Consider the following 17,693-nt stretch of genomic DNA (forward strand, 5'->3'; position numbering starts at 1 on the left):
TTCCTCCAGTGTGCTCTATTCATGAAATGAAAGCACTTGGTTTGGTCAAACAGGTTCTTCCTGTAACATCTTCTCTGTCTCTCTCATTGTTTTTCTCTGAACCTTCCTCTCCTATCCTTCCCCAATCAACATCTTTTCCTCTTATCTTTTATGCTTTGGCTCAGTTAAAGGTCCTTTTAGGAGCCTTCTCTGACTTCAAAGGTCAGGGATTGATGGCCTTCCATGTCACCCTGCTCTTCGCCAAATTAGAGCTTTTATTAAAAAAAAAAAATCTAACATTCTATCTATCTGATCGATCTATCTATCTATCTATCTATCTATCTATCTATCTATCTATCTATCTATCTATCTCCATCTACCCATCCATCCATCGATCCATCCACCTGTCTATCTATCTATCTCTCTCTACCTATCTCATCTATCTATCTATCTATATCTATATCTGTCTATCTATCTATACCTATCTTATCTATCTATCTATCTATCTATCTATCTATCTATCTATGTATCTATCTATGTATCATCTATCTCTATCTATCTACCTGACCATCTATCCATCCATCCATCCATCCATCCATCCATCCATCCATCCATCCAGCTATCTATCTATCTATCTATCTATCTATCTATCTATCTATCTATCTATCTATCTATATCTACCTATCTTATCTATCTATCATCTATCTCTCTATCTACCTGACCATCCATCCATCCATCCATCCATCCAGCTATCTATCTATCTATCTATCTATCTATCTATCTATCTATCTATCTATCTATCTATCTGTCTGTCTGTCTGTCTGTCTGTCTGTCTGTCTGTCTGTCTGTCTACCTACCTCTCTGTCTGTCTACCTGCCTATCTATCTATCTATCTATCTATCTATCTATCTATCTATCTATATCTATCTATCTATCTGCCTATCTATCTATCTATCTATCTATCTATCTATCTATCTATCTATATCTATCAACCACCTATCATCAATGCAACTATATTCTATCTACACATACATATGCATATACATACATACATACATACACCTATGGTTTAAAATTAAAATAATACTGGATAGATCTTAATGGAGAAAAGCAAACCTCTGCCCCAGCCCTGTCCACACCCAATATCTGTCCCTCAGAAGAAAACACTTTTGAAGCTGTTTTTGCTTTTTATTTATCTCTCTATATTTATAATAACCTGCTTACATAGCTACTTATTTTATACTTATTGTAGGGAATATCTGTTGACTTTCTATGATACAAAATGAGCACTGGAACTTTGCATGCTCTCTCTCATGCACGTGCGGAAATGCACAAGTTGTGCATTTCTCCCTCCTCTTGTTACTGTTCAGTTTTTCTCTGACTCAGTATTTAATGATCCTGACATCATGGCCATGCCTGTGTTCTCCATGCTGAGTCACAGGGAGTGTGATGATTGGATTTCCCTTCTTGTACAGTTTCACTGAGTTAACCACTGCCTCGTCTATTTAAGTCATTGTTGCTGTTTTCTGTATCCTTACTACTAATTCATCTCCGAACTCTCTCTTGTACATGCTTTTCCTAATGCAGTTGGAGAATCAGATCATCTGTAGGGTCTGTTTTGTTCTAGGAAAAGTCTTTTCTGGAGCTTTCTATACTCCTGCTTTGGTCTGGTCCTATTTTTCTGCAAACCACACATGTCATCATAGAGATTCCTTCCTTCCTGATCCTGGAAATTCCTTTCACTTCTCTGTTGATTGGTCTTTTTTCCCTGCATTCTGTGTCCCCCTTGTTCTTAGTTATCACCTTTGTTTGGGATACACAATCTTCTGTCGTTCCTGGAGAAAGGGCACAGCCCATGTATGGGCATGTCCTTATCCGACCTTCCCATTCGATTGTAGTTTGACAGCTACGCATGGAACTCTAGGTTGGACTGTCTTTCCCTTTGGGTCTAAGGACATTGATGCACTGCCTTCCAGCCCCCAGGGCTGCCGAGAAGCCAGTGTCACACAGAATCTTCACGAATGAATGCCACTTGTTTGTTCTTGCTCTCTGGAAGCTTTACAAATCTTCTTTGTATCTCCAGTGTTCTAAAAGTGGCCATGTTAGGTTAATTCTGTGTCTTTGCTATTGTGAATAGAGCTGCGATGAACATGCAAGTGTGTGTGTCTTTCTGATAGAATGAATTTTTTTCATTTGAGTTCACTTGGTTTACATGATCTTGTAGATCTTGCAAATGTCGACACGTTTCATCATGCTATATGAAAAACACATTTGTTAATATCACTAATCTCATTACAAAAAGTCCTTAAGAATTGGGAAGCTGTCAAATTCACAGAGAAGTACAGAAAACTTTCAAAATTTGAATTTTCACTGGAGAGTTTGAATTTTGTCATCAAAAACAGATTGTTAGCTGTTTTCCTAACAGGCATACTTCACTAACTTTTAATAAACTATCTGACAAGCAAAACAACAACAAAATAAAAATGACAGTCCTTCCTTGGGTCATTTTACACCTATTGTGCAGAACACTTCGAAGACCTTTTACATCGTGTTTTGATTATCTTCCCTGTCTGCAATTGTTTTTGTTTTATCGTTGCTTCTCTTTTTTTTTCTTTTGAGGTAAAATTTAGATTCAATAAAGTGTACAAATCTTAAGTGTCCCACTCTGATAAGTTTTGACTGATGCATACACCAGTGCAACCGAAAGCACAGTCCAGAGAGAAAACATTCGCTTCGTAGAAAAGATTTCTCTCTACTCGCTCCTCAAGTAGGGAGAAGGAGTCACTTGCTACTTCTCTACCGAGGGAAAAGCTCTTTGGACTTCTTCATGATGCACTAGTTTGGCATTCAAGAACTGTACATAAAAGAACTAATGTTGCATGCTGTCTGTGTCCAGCCTCTTTACCTTGACATGTTTCTGGGATTTCTCTATACTGTTACATGTAAGCATGGTATGTTCCTTCTTATTTCTGAGCATTATTCCATTTATTATCAATTGCCATTCAAGGAACCTCTGGGCTGTTTTACAGTTTGGGATTATTATGAATAAAGGTGAAGTTAATATTTTTTGCAATTCTTCCAGTAAACATCTTTTTATTTCTACTAGGCTAATACTTAGAAGTGGAATATTTAGGTTATAGGGTAGAAGGATGTTTAGATTTTTTCAGAAACTGCCAGAAGTTTTTCCAATATAATCAAACTATTTTTTACTACCATTAACAGTACATGAGCGTTCTAATTGTTTCACATCCTTGTTCAACATTTGGCTTTGTCAGTCATTTTTATCTTAGCTGTTCTGGTGATTGATTATATAGTGGTATCTTGTTATGATTTTTATTTGTATTTTTCTGATGGCTGATGATGTTGAGCATTTTTTTATGTCCTTATTGGCCATTTATCTATATTCTTCATATTCTTTTATGAAGTCCCTGTTGTCCATTTTTATTGGGTTATTTGTCTTCATATTATTGATTTGAAGGGGTTCATTATATATGCCATATACATATGACATATGTATGTCTCCTTTGTGAAACTATTTAGACACTTTAAAAATGTTTAATTGTGCAAAATATAGATAGCATAAAATCCACCATCTTAATCATTTTTCAGTGTATGACTCAGTAGTGTTAAGTGCTAACACACTTTTAATCCCAGAGATATTTTTCTTTTGCTCCAAATGTTTTCTTTTAATGGTGTCTTATTCTTTTGCAATAAATGCAATATCTTCTTTTATTTCTCTAAATTATATAATTATCTTCTGTTCCCTGCAGTGTCTCATTTTCCTTTTTGATTTACAGTCTAAGTTCATGCTCTTCTCAAATACATATGATCCTTTGTTGCCCATTGACAATGAACAGCATGGAGCCATAGCTTGTGTGGAGGCTGTGTGTGCTGGGTGAGATTTGTCAAATGTTTTGCTTTAAAATAGATCAATGACTCAGCTCTTTCACTGGTTCAACTCCAAATTTTAATATTTGTAGGGCCTGGATCATGAGCTGCTCAGAGTTTCCAATGATGATAAAGCTCCAATCCCTTTCCTGGCCTCTCTCATCCTAACTACGTTCTGGTGGCTAAGCAGGGGAAGTGAGTTGAGGCAACGGGTGTGAAGGATCTCACCCTGCAGTCACTAAGACTTTCACCAAATCTTCTTGGTTTCACTGGGCTACCTGGGATCTGGAGCCTTCCTAATTCAGTTCTACAGACTAAACTCCATGTTTCTTGTCTCCAGCAGGGTAGGGTGGAAGGAACAGTTCATGCTGGGGCAGAGTGGAAGTAGCGTCCCGGCCAGTCATCCTGTATTCAGTCTGACCTTGAATTTGACTTTCAGAGGCAAGCGGTTGTCCCATCCTCAGCCTCCCCAGGACTCCCCAGTGCACATCTCCATGGCCCTCAAGGCCCCTCCTCCAGGCAGACACTTTGGTGTTATTCTTACTATCAGCCAAGTGATTTGCTGCCTTCCCACCTGTTCTGTAACATCCTAGTATTTGACACCCTTGGTCTGTTGTTCCCGCCTGTCAGATATCTTTATCTTTGTGGATTTGTACATTCCCTACTTTGCAGTGCTATGGGAAGAAGATCAGATGAGGGATGCCCATCATGCGCCTTACACAATGTATGGTCAACGTCAGCTTACACTTGTCTCTGAGCTCCTTCCAGGGAAGGGGCTATAAACATGTGATCACCATTATCTCCCACATGGCAGATGCACAATGAACATTTGTTGAGTTGAGTGTATTCCTGCACTGCTTCCAGGGATGGGCCCATCCCACCCTGGTTTGTGATAGTAGAGCCTCATTGCTCGGTGATTCAAACCTGGAAATAGCTCCTTCAGTATTCTGAAGTCTGGACTCTGTGAGACATTCCCTATGCCATGACGAGCATGCCCTCTTGCTGTGGCACTCTTGCAGGACTGGCTTCTCCATCACCTTCCTTCCCTCTCCCATAGGTTACAGGCAGGCACTCGCAGTCCACACGGAGCTTTGCTCTGCTTTGCAGCCTTTCTGCCTTGAATTCTGAGCTTGGGGCCTGTGCTTATTTTCATGTTTTCATTACAGGCTGCCACTGGATTCTCAAAAGGCAAATTGGCCCCAACTCTCTTAAAAAACAAACGGCCTCTCCTAGTGCTTCAAAATAATTATCTCCAAAAGGGAAGCAGGCAGCCCATCCACTGTCAGTCCTAAATGACATCATGGCTGGTGTGCAGTATTTAGAAGATTAATAACATCTGCTTTTCAAATCACGGTTGGTCGCAGACCCCGGAGCTCACATCAAACATATGGGGTGTTTTGTATGCACGATGTGCAGGAGAACATTCCATAGCCAAGGCCACAGACTAGAGAAAATGTTGTCACAATAACACTTGCTTCTTTTTACTGAGGGCCTTCGATGAGATGGACACATACTGACCCCCTTACACAGACGACACCTCTCTTACCAAAGTCAGCCTGCAGCATTGGTACTGCTGTTCTGACTTGGTTTAAAGGAAAGCTAAAGATCCCAAAGATTGAAAAATGTAACTAACTTCCGACAGAGAGTCAGTGATGAAGCCAACAATCAGATTCAAGTAGACGTGATTCCAAACAGGCCTCTTTCAACTCTCTCAACCTGTTTCCAATTTTGACCAGCAGGGCACATCCAGAAACACAGAGTTTACGGAACATCCGTGATGAGACGGGACCCTCCACTTTTTCGATCATCTTCTTCTACTCAGTTAAACACATTCCACAGAGCAGAGTTTGACCAGAGAAACCCTTTCATCCCTGGAGCAGAGTCCACATTTGTGAATTGATGTTGAATAAAGCGACTTGCATCACTGCAAATCAAGAATGTACATGATAACCCAGCAACCCCAGCTTCTGATTTATACAGACTGATACTGGAAGATGAAAATGGAAGTGAACAACTGTCTGCATTTTAAACACGTTTGCCTGAGGTTTTATGTTGTTTTCTTTTTCTTCTTTCAGGGTGAGAGAAATTGGCAGGCTGCCCCCAGCCTTTCAAGCGGGTTTCAATGAGTGAAGAGAAGGAAGGGAAAGGTCGAAAATAAGGAGCATGTGTACAGTTTCTAAATGTTTCCAGGACGAAAACAGTTGTTCAGACAACCAGAAAGGAAGTTAGTAAAAAGACAGGAGGGGGTATTCTTACTTTTCTCCTGCATCTGAGAGAAGAAACCAGAGGCTGCACTGGGGACAGGAGACGTCTTGTTCACTCCCTAAGAACGGGAGTGCCCAGGACTCCATCGGTCTGAGTCTTCAGGAAAAATCTTCCCTTGTCGTAGCTCCAATCCCACATTTCAGACCATCTCTCAATCTCTTTAAGAAACTTGGAGTAGGAGGATGGGGGATGAAATATATATATATATATGTGTGTGTGTGTGTGTGTGTGTGTGTGTGTGTATGTGTATATATATATATATATATATATTTTTTTTTTTTTTTTTTTGAGACCAAGTTTTGCTTGTTACCCAGGCTGGAGTGCAGTGGCGCGATCTCTGCTCACTGCAACCTCCGCCTCCCGGGTTCAAGCAATTCTCCTGCCCTCAGCCTCCTGGGTAGCTGGGATTACAGGCACCTGCCACCACACCCAGCTAATTTTTTTGTACTTTTAGTAGAGGCAGGGTTTTACCATATTGGCCAGGCTGCTCTCAGACTCCTGACCTCAGGGGATCTGCCCACCTCGGCCTCCCAAAGTGTTGGGATTGTAGGCATGAGCCACCACGCCTGGCCAAAAAATACTTTTAGAGCTTTTCTTACCCACGGTATCAAAGCTACTGATATCAGTTAAGGATATGTGTCTCATTGCCAAGCTTATATCAGCTTTGGGGGGTGGGTGGGAGGAGCAAGGAAATAAGGGATGCTCTTAATTCTGCTAAGGTTGTCTACAGGATGCCATGGATGGCAGTGGACAAATGGCCAGAGCATGGACTGTGAAACCCAAAAAAGAAGGGCCTATGCCTCACTTCCATTCATTTCACAAATTCACATGGTGCCCCTTCTTTGTGTCAGTCAGAGAGGGATATACAAGATGTGTATGACTCCTGTAAACAAGATGTGTATGATTCCTCCACAGTGGAAACTGTGGAGTTTACACTGATGAGGGAAGTTGACGAAGAAACAAGCAAAGACACAAATTAATCAAAAAATTGCAAGAGGAGTTGGGTGTTTTGAAGGGGGAAAGCAAGGAAAGTGTAGTGAATCCCAGCAAGTGATCTGTAGAGCTGTCAGGAAGAGCTCTGTGAGGAAGCAGCATTTAAGCTGAGACCTAAAGGAAAAGAGAAAACCAGCCATGCAAAAGAGAGCAGAACACTGCAGAAGGAGAAAGGATTGACCAAGCTTGAGTCAGGACAGCTGGGAGACAGCACCAGCCAGCGGGTCTGCCTGCTATGGGGGAGGCCGAGCTAGGTCCTGGGGACCTCTAGAACACAAGAAAGTCAGATGCAATTCTCAATGGCCTGGGCAATCATGATACAGTCTTAAGCAGTGGAAGGTCATGCACCAGGGCCCAGCAGTTCCAACTCTGCCACCTGCTTTTGTAAAAAAAATTGCCACTTAGCCACACCAATTTGTTTATATATTCTCTATGCTGCTGGATACTACAAAGGAAGAATTAGTAGTTGTGACAGAGATCTTATGGCCCCAAAGCCAACAATGTTTACCATCTGGACTTTAACAGAAAAAATTGCCCATACTTGTCCTGTACCACGTGATCTGTGGTGAACTCAACCTCTTTGAGCATCAGTTTCTCCTCTATAAAATGATGCTGGTACACTGGAAACAGGTAAATTTTATAGTATGTAAATTATGTCTCAATAGAACTGTTTACAGAAATGAAGATGTCAATGGGGCAGGCATGGAACTGCTAGAAAAAGAATTAAAAGGAATATCAAATAAAAATCACAGAGCAGATTGGCACATCAAGCTCAACAACACTTTCTACCACTGATGGCTAACAGCCTGGTAAAGCAGGTCTTATTGTCCTTCCCTTATCCATACACGATGGCTCAGAGAAGTGAAGTCACTACCCTGAGGACACACAGCACTAAACCATAGGTCCAGGATTCTAGCCCAGATCTCTGGGACCCCAGTGCTCCTTCCTGTGGATGTACCGTCTTGCCTTTGAGGTAGCTGTGGCTCCCGAAATTGAGTTAGGCTGAACGGTGGAAGTAAATTGTAGGGAAGGCAGTCAGTGTTGGTGAGCTGGAGTGCACTCATTAAATGTCTTTTTTTCCTGTTTGGTTTCAGGCTGTGTGAATTCTCACTGCCCCATGTTTCACTTTGAGCTGGGTGTTCATGTGCGCTCTCTACTTCACATGAACTCCGGCCTGAGTTTTGCTTGATCGAGGCTGAAACTGTCAGAAACTGCTGAGCTGGGCCCAGTTGCTAGGCCCCATCAAAGGCGCTGGCCGGGCCTTCCAGACCTGGGTCTAAGGCCAGCCCACCCACGGCTGACTCTGAGCCAGGACACAGTCAGTTCATCTTGTTTCGAGTTTCAGCTTACCTCCTTTCAAGTTTCGCTCTGAAGCAGTTCACACACCACCCTCTCTCCCTGTTTCTGTGGGCTGGTCTGGGCTGTGAAATGCACCCTGGGAGATCAGCAGCCCTAGCCGGGAGCCATGGTCTGGAAGGCTGATGGTGGTCCCATCTGGATCTGTAAGCCAGGAGCCTTGGCTCTGTGTGGAGCTCTGATCCAACCGATGAACCCAGTAAGCATTGCCAAGCAGAGCCACCTCTCCAAGTCTCAGTTTACTCCTCTGTCAACTGAGAGATTGAACTATGACCTTTAAGTTCTTTTGAGCTCAAACAATCTAGGTGTCCTGGTCTAAGGATGTATCTTCAGGATGAGTAAACTTTAGAGTCCCAGATTTTATTCTTCCCACTTTTTTTAAGAGCTGAAACTGTCTTTAGAAATTTTCTAGTTTTTCATCTTCATTTTAAAATGAAGGGAACAAAACCCAGAAAGGCTAAAGGACCGTCCCAGGGTCCCAAGGAAGTCACTGGCAAAACGGAGACTAGAATCCATGTCCACAGGCTCTCAGTGCAGTGCCCCAGGGACACCTCCCGAGGTGCACTCTGAAACCCCTAAGTCTTTGTAAGATTTGAGCCTTCCTTGTAAACAAAAACATGAGAAAGAGCCTTCATTAATACTTATTACACCTTAGATAAATTAGCAGCAATTTTCTTTGCTGTAGCCTGGCAACTTTCCCAAACATCTGGTCAGGGCCGGGCAGGCCTGGCCCTCCCCACCCCTTGGAGGAGCAGTTGGGGCTGCCAAAGCTGGAGCCTCGGGGTTCCCCCGGGACGGATGCTACCTAATGTGCTGTCTGCGATGCTCGCTTCACTTCCACAACACCTGCTTTCCGAAGCCGAGCTGCCACTCAATCCCAGGCCAGTGGAGCATGGGAAATCGGCAACAATGGGGGGAAGCCGGGGAGGAGATGACACAGAAAGGAGGCACACCAGCCCCTATGAGGAGCAGACTGGTGACAGGGGCTTCTAGCGGAGAGTGGTGGAGTTTAACAGCACCGTTATTTGGGGGCATGAAGGATGGTGACTCTGTGGTTAAGACAAGCTGGGGTGCTCAGAAAGTCCTCCAGCCCTGGGTTCAGCTGGCCTGGTGTGTGTCTAGACACCTTGTGTGGCTTTTAATTTCCGTGACCTCTTCTGGCCTAGGACTCTCTCAGCAGCAATGGAAGCCATGTTCTGAAGCACACAGATTAAAATCCAGGATGCAGTTTCTGATCCAAACTTCTTACCGACATCAGGCAAGTCACGGTCTTCCATACAAGAGACACATGCACCAAGTCCCTGCTCTAGGCCTTGACTGGGCCTAAAGGTTGAGAAACAGAATTAAAGGAAACTGGGTCCCCTTCTTTTAGCCCACTATTATCTAATTAGAGAGGGAGAATGAAGGCAGATATTGAAATACATATTTTGATATTTATAAAGGAATGAGGATGGAAGAGCAAGAAAAAGAGAGAGAGAAGGGAAAAGAAGGAGGGAGAGGGGGAGGAAGGAAGGGAGAACAAGAGAGGGAGAAACTTGGGCACATGGGGAAGAGAGAAAGAACATCTAACACAGCATGGGAGACACAAATGACGATCCAAGAAGGCCCAGTGGTGGAGTGGATGTCTGAGCTGAGTGTCACATGAGGCTAGGCATCAGCCAGTGAGAAAGGGAAGGATCAAATGAACCATGTTTAATGTGTGAACTTGAGAAATAGAAAACTGCACATAAAACACTCACCATGGTGCTCAATGAATGCCTGCTACAAATATCAACCAGATTATCAGGCCAAAGGGGTCTTTGGACATGGTGGCCACTTGATTTAATTTTTCCTATGCTTTAAACTTTATTAACTGTTACATATTGGGAATCTACCTTATGGAAAACACAACGCCTACAGTTAAGGGATTGAAAAGACCATAAATAAAGACCATCCGTGACAGTCACTGGTAGTTATCTACCCTACTTACACCTTACCATCTCTTTGCAGACAGATTCAAATTTTGTTTGAGACTACAATGCAACCATCTGAGGGCATGAATCTTACTTGGTAAGAGGCCAGTTGGGTCATTTAGTTTTGCCTTGCCAGAGGCACCCTTTCCCAATCTCCTTTGCAACATGTGACCATGTGACACAGCCTGGCCAATGGGGTTTGTGGAAAAACATTTACTTCCTGGCCAAGTAATAGTGGCATAAATAGAGCTCCCCAAGAACTCAACGTTTCTTCTGGTTCCCAAGTACTAATCAACCACTGTGCAGTTTAAAAACAAATATCAGCAGTAATACCCACCAAAGTCTAGACCTCAAAGCAAAAGACATGTGCACAGTCATCGTGTTACCACTTTTAACTGCAAGACTCTTGGCAAATCACTTAAGCCTGCATTTCATTTTTGGCAGAATTAGAACAAAAATACTCCAACTGCAAAGGTTGATTTTGAGGAATGGCTGGGCCATTGCATGTGAAAACATAGGTGTAAATACAAAAAGTGCTTTCCAAAAGTGTTGTTCTTAATAATATTTTTGTGCTATTCTCTTGACTATTCAATATAATAATTGTTATAATTGCTGCTTATATAATTTTTCTCAGTTAATTGTATTTCCTTATATTTAAGACTGCTAAATTATGAAATATTATCCAACCCCAATGTTTCCTAATAATTTTTCAAAACCATTTTAAGCCTTTTTCATAATACTTATGAAGTAAAAGGAGGCTGTGCATGGTAGTTCCTTTTTTATAGATTTTTATCAATTGTATTATATTTTGTATTATGCTATTTATGTGATGTTATAGTTTTTTATCTAGTGATATCTTTAGTAGACATAAAATTAGTGAGTAAAACTAAATATATTCTTAAAGGATAAACTTGTTCTTACTAAACTTTAGAAAAACATGTAGCCTTCTGACTCAAAGACTTTGTATGTTAACCACATAAGTGTGGCCACTAGTGGGGATTTAGATGAAGTTTGAGCAAAGGTATTGTCACAAATTTGCAAATTTTCTCAATAAAGTTCAATGTGATCATCTCTAAAGTTTCTTCTCTTTTATTTCAATATTTTATTCCTTTTTCTTTTTCAATAAAATCGAGGACCTAATACATGTTCAATTCATGATGGGGTCCAGTTGAGCATATACTAGGTCCTCAATTGAATTAGAATCATTTCCATTTATGACATAATACATATTTTTTAAGTATCTACTTCATAAACACTGGAGAAATGCATAGAAACTCTAGATAGAACTTCTAGATGAGAAGGCAGATCTTGAAGTAATTATAACTATGAACTCTACCAAAGAGAGGTACAGCACATAATAGAACATGCTCTGAAACTCCCAGCTCTGGTACTTTTAGCTATTGTAGATGATTGTGGCACAGGAAATGAGGCCTCAAATCACATCAGAGCCCTAAGAAACCACCCAGTGTTCTTGGAGGTCCTGGGCTCCTCCCTTCCTTCTCCAGGAAGTGAGAAATCCCTTTCTTCTCTTCCTATCAAAACATCATCTCTCTTGTCACTTTTTTTTTTTTTTGAGACAGAGTGTCACTCTGTCACCCAGGCTGGAGTGCAGTGGCGCCATCTCGGCTCACTGCAACCTCTGCCTCCCAGGTTCAAGCGATTCTCCTGCCTCAGCCTCCCAACTAGTTGGGACTACAGGCACAGGCCACCACACCTGGCTAATTTTTATATTTTTGGTAGAGACAGGGTCTCACCATGTTGGCCAGCTGGTCTTGAACTCTCGACTTTAAGTGATTCACCAGCTTCAGCCTCCCAAAGTCTCTTCTGACATTTCTTATTTCCCTGTTTTCACATCCAACCTTCCAGAGACACCCAAGGTTGGTAAAACCAGGAACCTGTCTATCCCATGTGCTACCAGGTTCGCAGAGTCAGGAGAGGAGGAGCTTGACACTGGCTGCTGACTTCCATCTTACTCTTCCCTCTGCACTCTGCATTCCTCCTGAGCCAGCGAGCCTTCCCCTACCCTACTGTGTTCTCAAGTGTTCTTTCTACCTTAACATTTCCCACAGCTTTTCCAGAGTCGTTTGGATCCGACTGAGATCCCAATCTCCCACATTTTAGCCAAAGTTCAAATAGTGGCTCTTGTGTCTATTTTCGACCAAGTTGATGTGTAACCTAGTATTTCCAGAGAATACATCACTTTGTGTGTGATAACTTGCGGGAAAAGCCACAACATCCCACAGGCGTGATTGGGAATGATCACGTAAGTTGGGAAAGTTGGAGCGCCCACACTTGACAGCTATACTGTCCTTGCAGGGGTCCTCTCAGAGCCTTTACTCATCACCAGGAAAGAGAGCAGAGCAGCGAGATGCAGAAGCACAGAGGCTGTGGGCCTCGTTGTCCCTTGCTTGACTCCTAGCAAAGGAAAGACTGAGTGGCAATCTGTTCCCCATATGACACAGGGACCTCCACAGATATTTAATGACACTGCAGATGAGTATGAAGGCCGTGGCAGCATTATTAAAAATGTACAGGACAGGGATGGGAAGGATGGGGCTGGGGGATGTGGATGGTTTTCAAAACCTGGAACAAATAAAAGCAATTTGGGAAGAGTCACAAGCAATTTAAGCTAAGGTACCATGTCTCCCTTCAAAATGGCCAGGAACCTGGAAGCTAGTGAGAAATGAAAGAATCCAATCATGACGCTTTTCTTTTGCTTATATTTTTTCAGTTGTTTGGGGAGTGGGAGAAAGATAATTGACTTCATTCATCTCTCTTCCCAAACACGGTTTTGGTATTAAATGATAGTTCTCCAAAAGACCTGACAAGTTAAGGGAAGACAAAACGTTTATTTTGCCAGGTCCTGAGTGAATCTGTATATCAATTTGTATAACCTTTTTAAAAATCTATTTGTTATCAACGCTTATTTTCCACTTTGTATCACGTGCACTTTTGTAAGGCACTGCAAATCATTTATGGAAAGACACAAAGCAAAATTTTAAAAAGATGATTATTAATTAAATGTTAGATCTGAAAGGATGTTTATAAGAACACTTTAAGGTACTGTGGCTCCATTTTCTAGATGACAGAAGCGAAGTTCAGAGAGAAGTGAATTAGCTACAGCTCAGGGTGGGATTGAGTTTTGATCTGGATTTGGCTTACACTGAAGTCCATTCCATCTGCCATGCTCTGTTCTTTCTGGAGGAAGTCCCCTCCTCCCAAGATCATGACAACTTGGAATTTCACCGTTACGTGGTACTTCCAGAGAAGAGCACACCGTCAGCAAAAAATATCTACAACTCTGAAGTAGATTAAATGCTCACTATTCAATATTGGGAGATTCTCCTAAATATTCAATGTGTCATGGTATTTTTTCCCATTTATTTTATTCATTCCACACATAATTACTGAGTGCCTAATATCTGAAAATTAGCAAATCTTAAAGTCAATAAAAATTACCTATTGGAAGTTTTAGGAGATGCTTAATTAGTTTTAAATTTCTGAGATGTTTGGTTTTATACATTGCCCAAGAAAATCCGTCATGTAGATTTTCTTAATTCTCATCATCCTGGTCTTGGCATCACTTTATGCCTGGTTAGTATTCTGTATACTTGTTTAACCTTAAAAATCAATGTATAGCCACTAACAAATAATAGAAAATATTTCTTTTTTTTTTTGGTGTAGTGCAGTGTTATCAAAAGAAGAGAGGTTAGACATGCTATAAGATTCTACTTCTAGGCATGGTTCAACCACTGACCAGACTGTTTTTAATTATAGCATTGTATCTTTTTGAGACTTTAAATTGCCTTAAAAGGGAATAATAATAATAATAGTAATAATGATAATAATACTGCTCTCACATAATTGTTTTGAGGACTAACTTAGATCCTGGTGTTAAAATGTTTAACACAATACCAGGCTCTCTAAATTAGGCAAAAACAAATTCCAAATTTGTTACTTTGATTAAATGAACTGGTGAGCATAAAAAAAATGCAATGCATAATGAAAGTTGCTGTATATATTTACTTTTTATGGTAGCTATTTCTATGTGTCTAGGTAGGAAGCTAGTTATCTATCTCCCATCTTGTTCCAGAAATAATTTAATGTGGTCTATTTAATATTATTATCGTGTTTTATGATTAATTTTCTAGTCAACCCTATTCAAACACATTATTTTCTAGAAATAATAATTATAGTGATTTCAATATAAAATACAGTATACATGTATTGTTGGTTTCCTTTGAAGAAGCTGTCATCTACTTGTAGGTTTAATTACTGCCACTGACGGGGATTTACAAGAGGCTGCAAAACTGTAAGGTGAAATCTCTATGCATTCACAGTCTCATACTTCAAAGGATTTAGAATAGCAAGAAAGTCTACATTTAAACAACAAATCATCAGGAGTTAATATACTACTTGTGCACCAAAACTTCCATCATGTCCCTGGATATAAAATTTCCATGTTCAAGGTAGATTTTTCATATTAAATTCCGCTCAAAGTGAATCCATGGAGCAAGGATTTCCATGCCAAAAGCTACAGAGTTTCAAAGAAAACATGGGGCAGTGGTACTGTAAAGGAATCTTGCATATAATCTCGTCTGATTTTATCATTAAATCATTCTTATAGCATAAAGCCCCTTATAGCATTCTTAGAAGGAAGGCATGCAGATTCTGCTCGGCTGCTCAGAGTGACTGGAAACACATTACTTAACGAGGATGAGTCCGTCGTGGAGCAACTCTCACTATTAGAAAATGGTCGATTGCCAGTTGGAGAGAGTATGAGTCTGTAGTCAAAAGATCTGTGCATTAGCTGTTCTCAGTCACTTAACTGGCCATGGAACCTTGGACATATAATTTCGCCAACTTCTGTCAAAGCTTTGCCAGCTGTGAAATGAGGAGAGGAATGTGCTCCCTCAAGAAGGGTCGGGAAAAGAGGATAATGAACGTGAAGCTCCAGCACAGCTTAGCTGGTACCCAAATAGAACATCACTTGCTCCCTTCTGACTTTACCTTCCTTTGAGTTAAAATCTCACTTAACATCTAGATAGGGAACTTTCTCATAAAATAATAATTACAATAATATTTTTTAGAAAACTGGAGTTTTGCCTACTTCTTGTGGCAAAGACTGGGTGGAACCAAGCTTCTGCTGCTCCATTTAGACAGAACGTGTGCTCTGTGTATTCCCCTAGTCTCTACCCAGCCAGTTGGCTCTTTTTCACGTTAACTGAGTGCTATAGGCATTGAGGTTTGTGACCTTTATTTTAATGTGTAGAACAGATCAGATGTCCTAGATCACTTCTTCTCCAAACTTCAACTTAGACTGACTTTCACCAACAGTTCACTAGTCCCGTGGCCTGTCTTTACAAAAGCGCAGCGGCTGGTCACAATCAGTGCCCTGGAAATGATCAGAACCACTGCTGGGTGCATGCCCTGAGAGATGCTCAGAGCCCCTCCTCTCCTCCAGGAGCAGCCTATCTGACCCCTGTGTGAATCGGGCCAAGACACTTCCTAGGCTTGCATACCCTTTGCTTTAGAAGCTGGCTGACTAAGTGTTATCAATTCATACTGAAATTTACACTCGCCTCCTCGCTCTGTTCCCATCAAACACTGTGGAACATTTTGTCGTCTGTTCTCAAGCAAGAGGATGGTCCCTGCGTACCTCGTAGATGGTGGTGCGGGGTATTACATGTGGGCCAAAGGAAGCCTGGGAGGGTCTGGTTTTCTCAATGTGGAGATGTGTCGCCTGTCTAGTACTTTATGAGAGAGTCCATGAGGTCAGGCACAGCTGGAGTCTCTGGGCAAGGCCAAGTCCAGAGTTGAGGTCCCTTCCCAGCTCCCCTGCCACAGTGAACCTGGGGAATATCTTCAAGGAGAAGGGCATATTGTCTTGTTGGTGGTTTACCCTCAATCGTTGTCACATTCAGTCTCTAGGAGTGAATTGCTGAAGAAGAGTGACCAAACTTAAGGTGGAAGGAAGATAAGCCTGTGGCCGGTGGTGGGAGCTCTGGCTTTATTAACTGGCATGGATGACATTCTCAGACTTTAATGGGATTCCTGGATATTGTGTGGAATCCCTTACCTTGGGTCATGGTTCCAATTCACCATCATTCCTTCATTTATTCAAATTTGATTGAGCACCTGCTCTGCCTCAGCCTCTTTCTAGGTATTCAGAGTACGTTAATGAACACAACAGATAAAGGTCTCTGCCCTCGTGAACTGAAACATAAGAAACAATAACAGAATAAACTGGTGCATTATAGAGCAGAGTTCAGACATGCTAAAGACAAACAAAAATAGAAAAAATAGTGCTGACCAAGGGAGCGTATTGTGTATATGGACTGGTTAGCCAAAAAAAAAAAAAAAAAAAAAAAATTAGAGAAGCTGTCAAGTGGCAGTGGTTCAGGGCATGGACTTGACAATGGGATTCCTGGTTTTTCAGTCTTGGCACTAGCACTTTCTAGTCAGACGACCATGGAAAAATGACTTAACCTCTCTCAGTTTCTGCACCTATAAAAGGAAAATAACAATAGTGTCTTCTTCACAGAGGTGCAGTGAGGGTTCATTGAGAAAGGTGCCCAGCACACACAAAGTGCTCAGTGAATGTGTTAACTCATTATTATTCACATCCCCGTGTTGTAATTGAGAAGACAGAAACCCGGAGGAGAGGAGCAGCTTCCCCAGAGGACAGGCAAGGCAGGACCTGAGCTCAAAGGCAGGCAAGGCAGGACTTGGGATACATCATATTTAATCATAAACCACAATGGACGTATCTGCAAATCCTCTGTGTCTTTTGAATACTGTCTGGAAGAATCCCCTCTGCTTACTCCCTTTGCTCCCAGGCACTGACCAGACATCTTGGTGGCATGTCTAGGGGTCATCTCTTAGGAACCTCAATGAATGTCGCTTGACCAGTCCACCAGTCGGTCGGGTCAGCTGCAGCCCTCGCACGTGGCACAGTCACTGTTTCCTCCCACACCCTGGCTTTGCTGTGAAATAAGGACAGCCGCCTGCTGATTAGCATCCACATGCCCTTATGCATAATTGAAGACGCGTTAAGTCACCCAACTGAGTTCTCCTCCCCAGACCGCATGGTCCCAGAGCACTGAGTTCCCATAGGCCTCCCTTTTTAAAGCTTTTATCTTGTCTGTCACTCCTAGACTCTTCTCCTTTCTTACCCCGCTTTGAAGGACATGCACTAGGTAAAAGGCAAGAGGCTGCTATGGGAGGGAAGGGGAGAAAGAGGGAAACAGGAAGGGAATC

The sequence above is a fragment of the Macaca thibetana genome, chromosome 7 (assembly GCF_024542745.1).
Source record: "Macaca thibetana thibetana isolate TM-01 chromosome 7, ASM2454274v1, whole genome shotgun sequence".
Classification (NCBI taxonomy): domain Eukaryota; kingdom Metazoa; phylum Chordata; class Mammalia; order Primates; family Cercopithecidae; genus Macaca; species Macaca thibetana.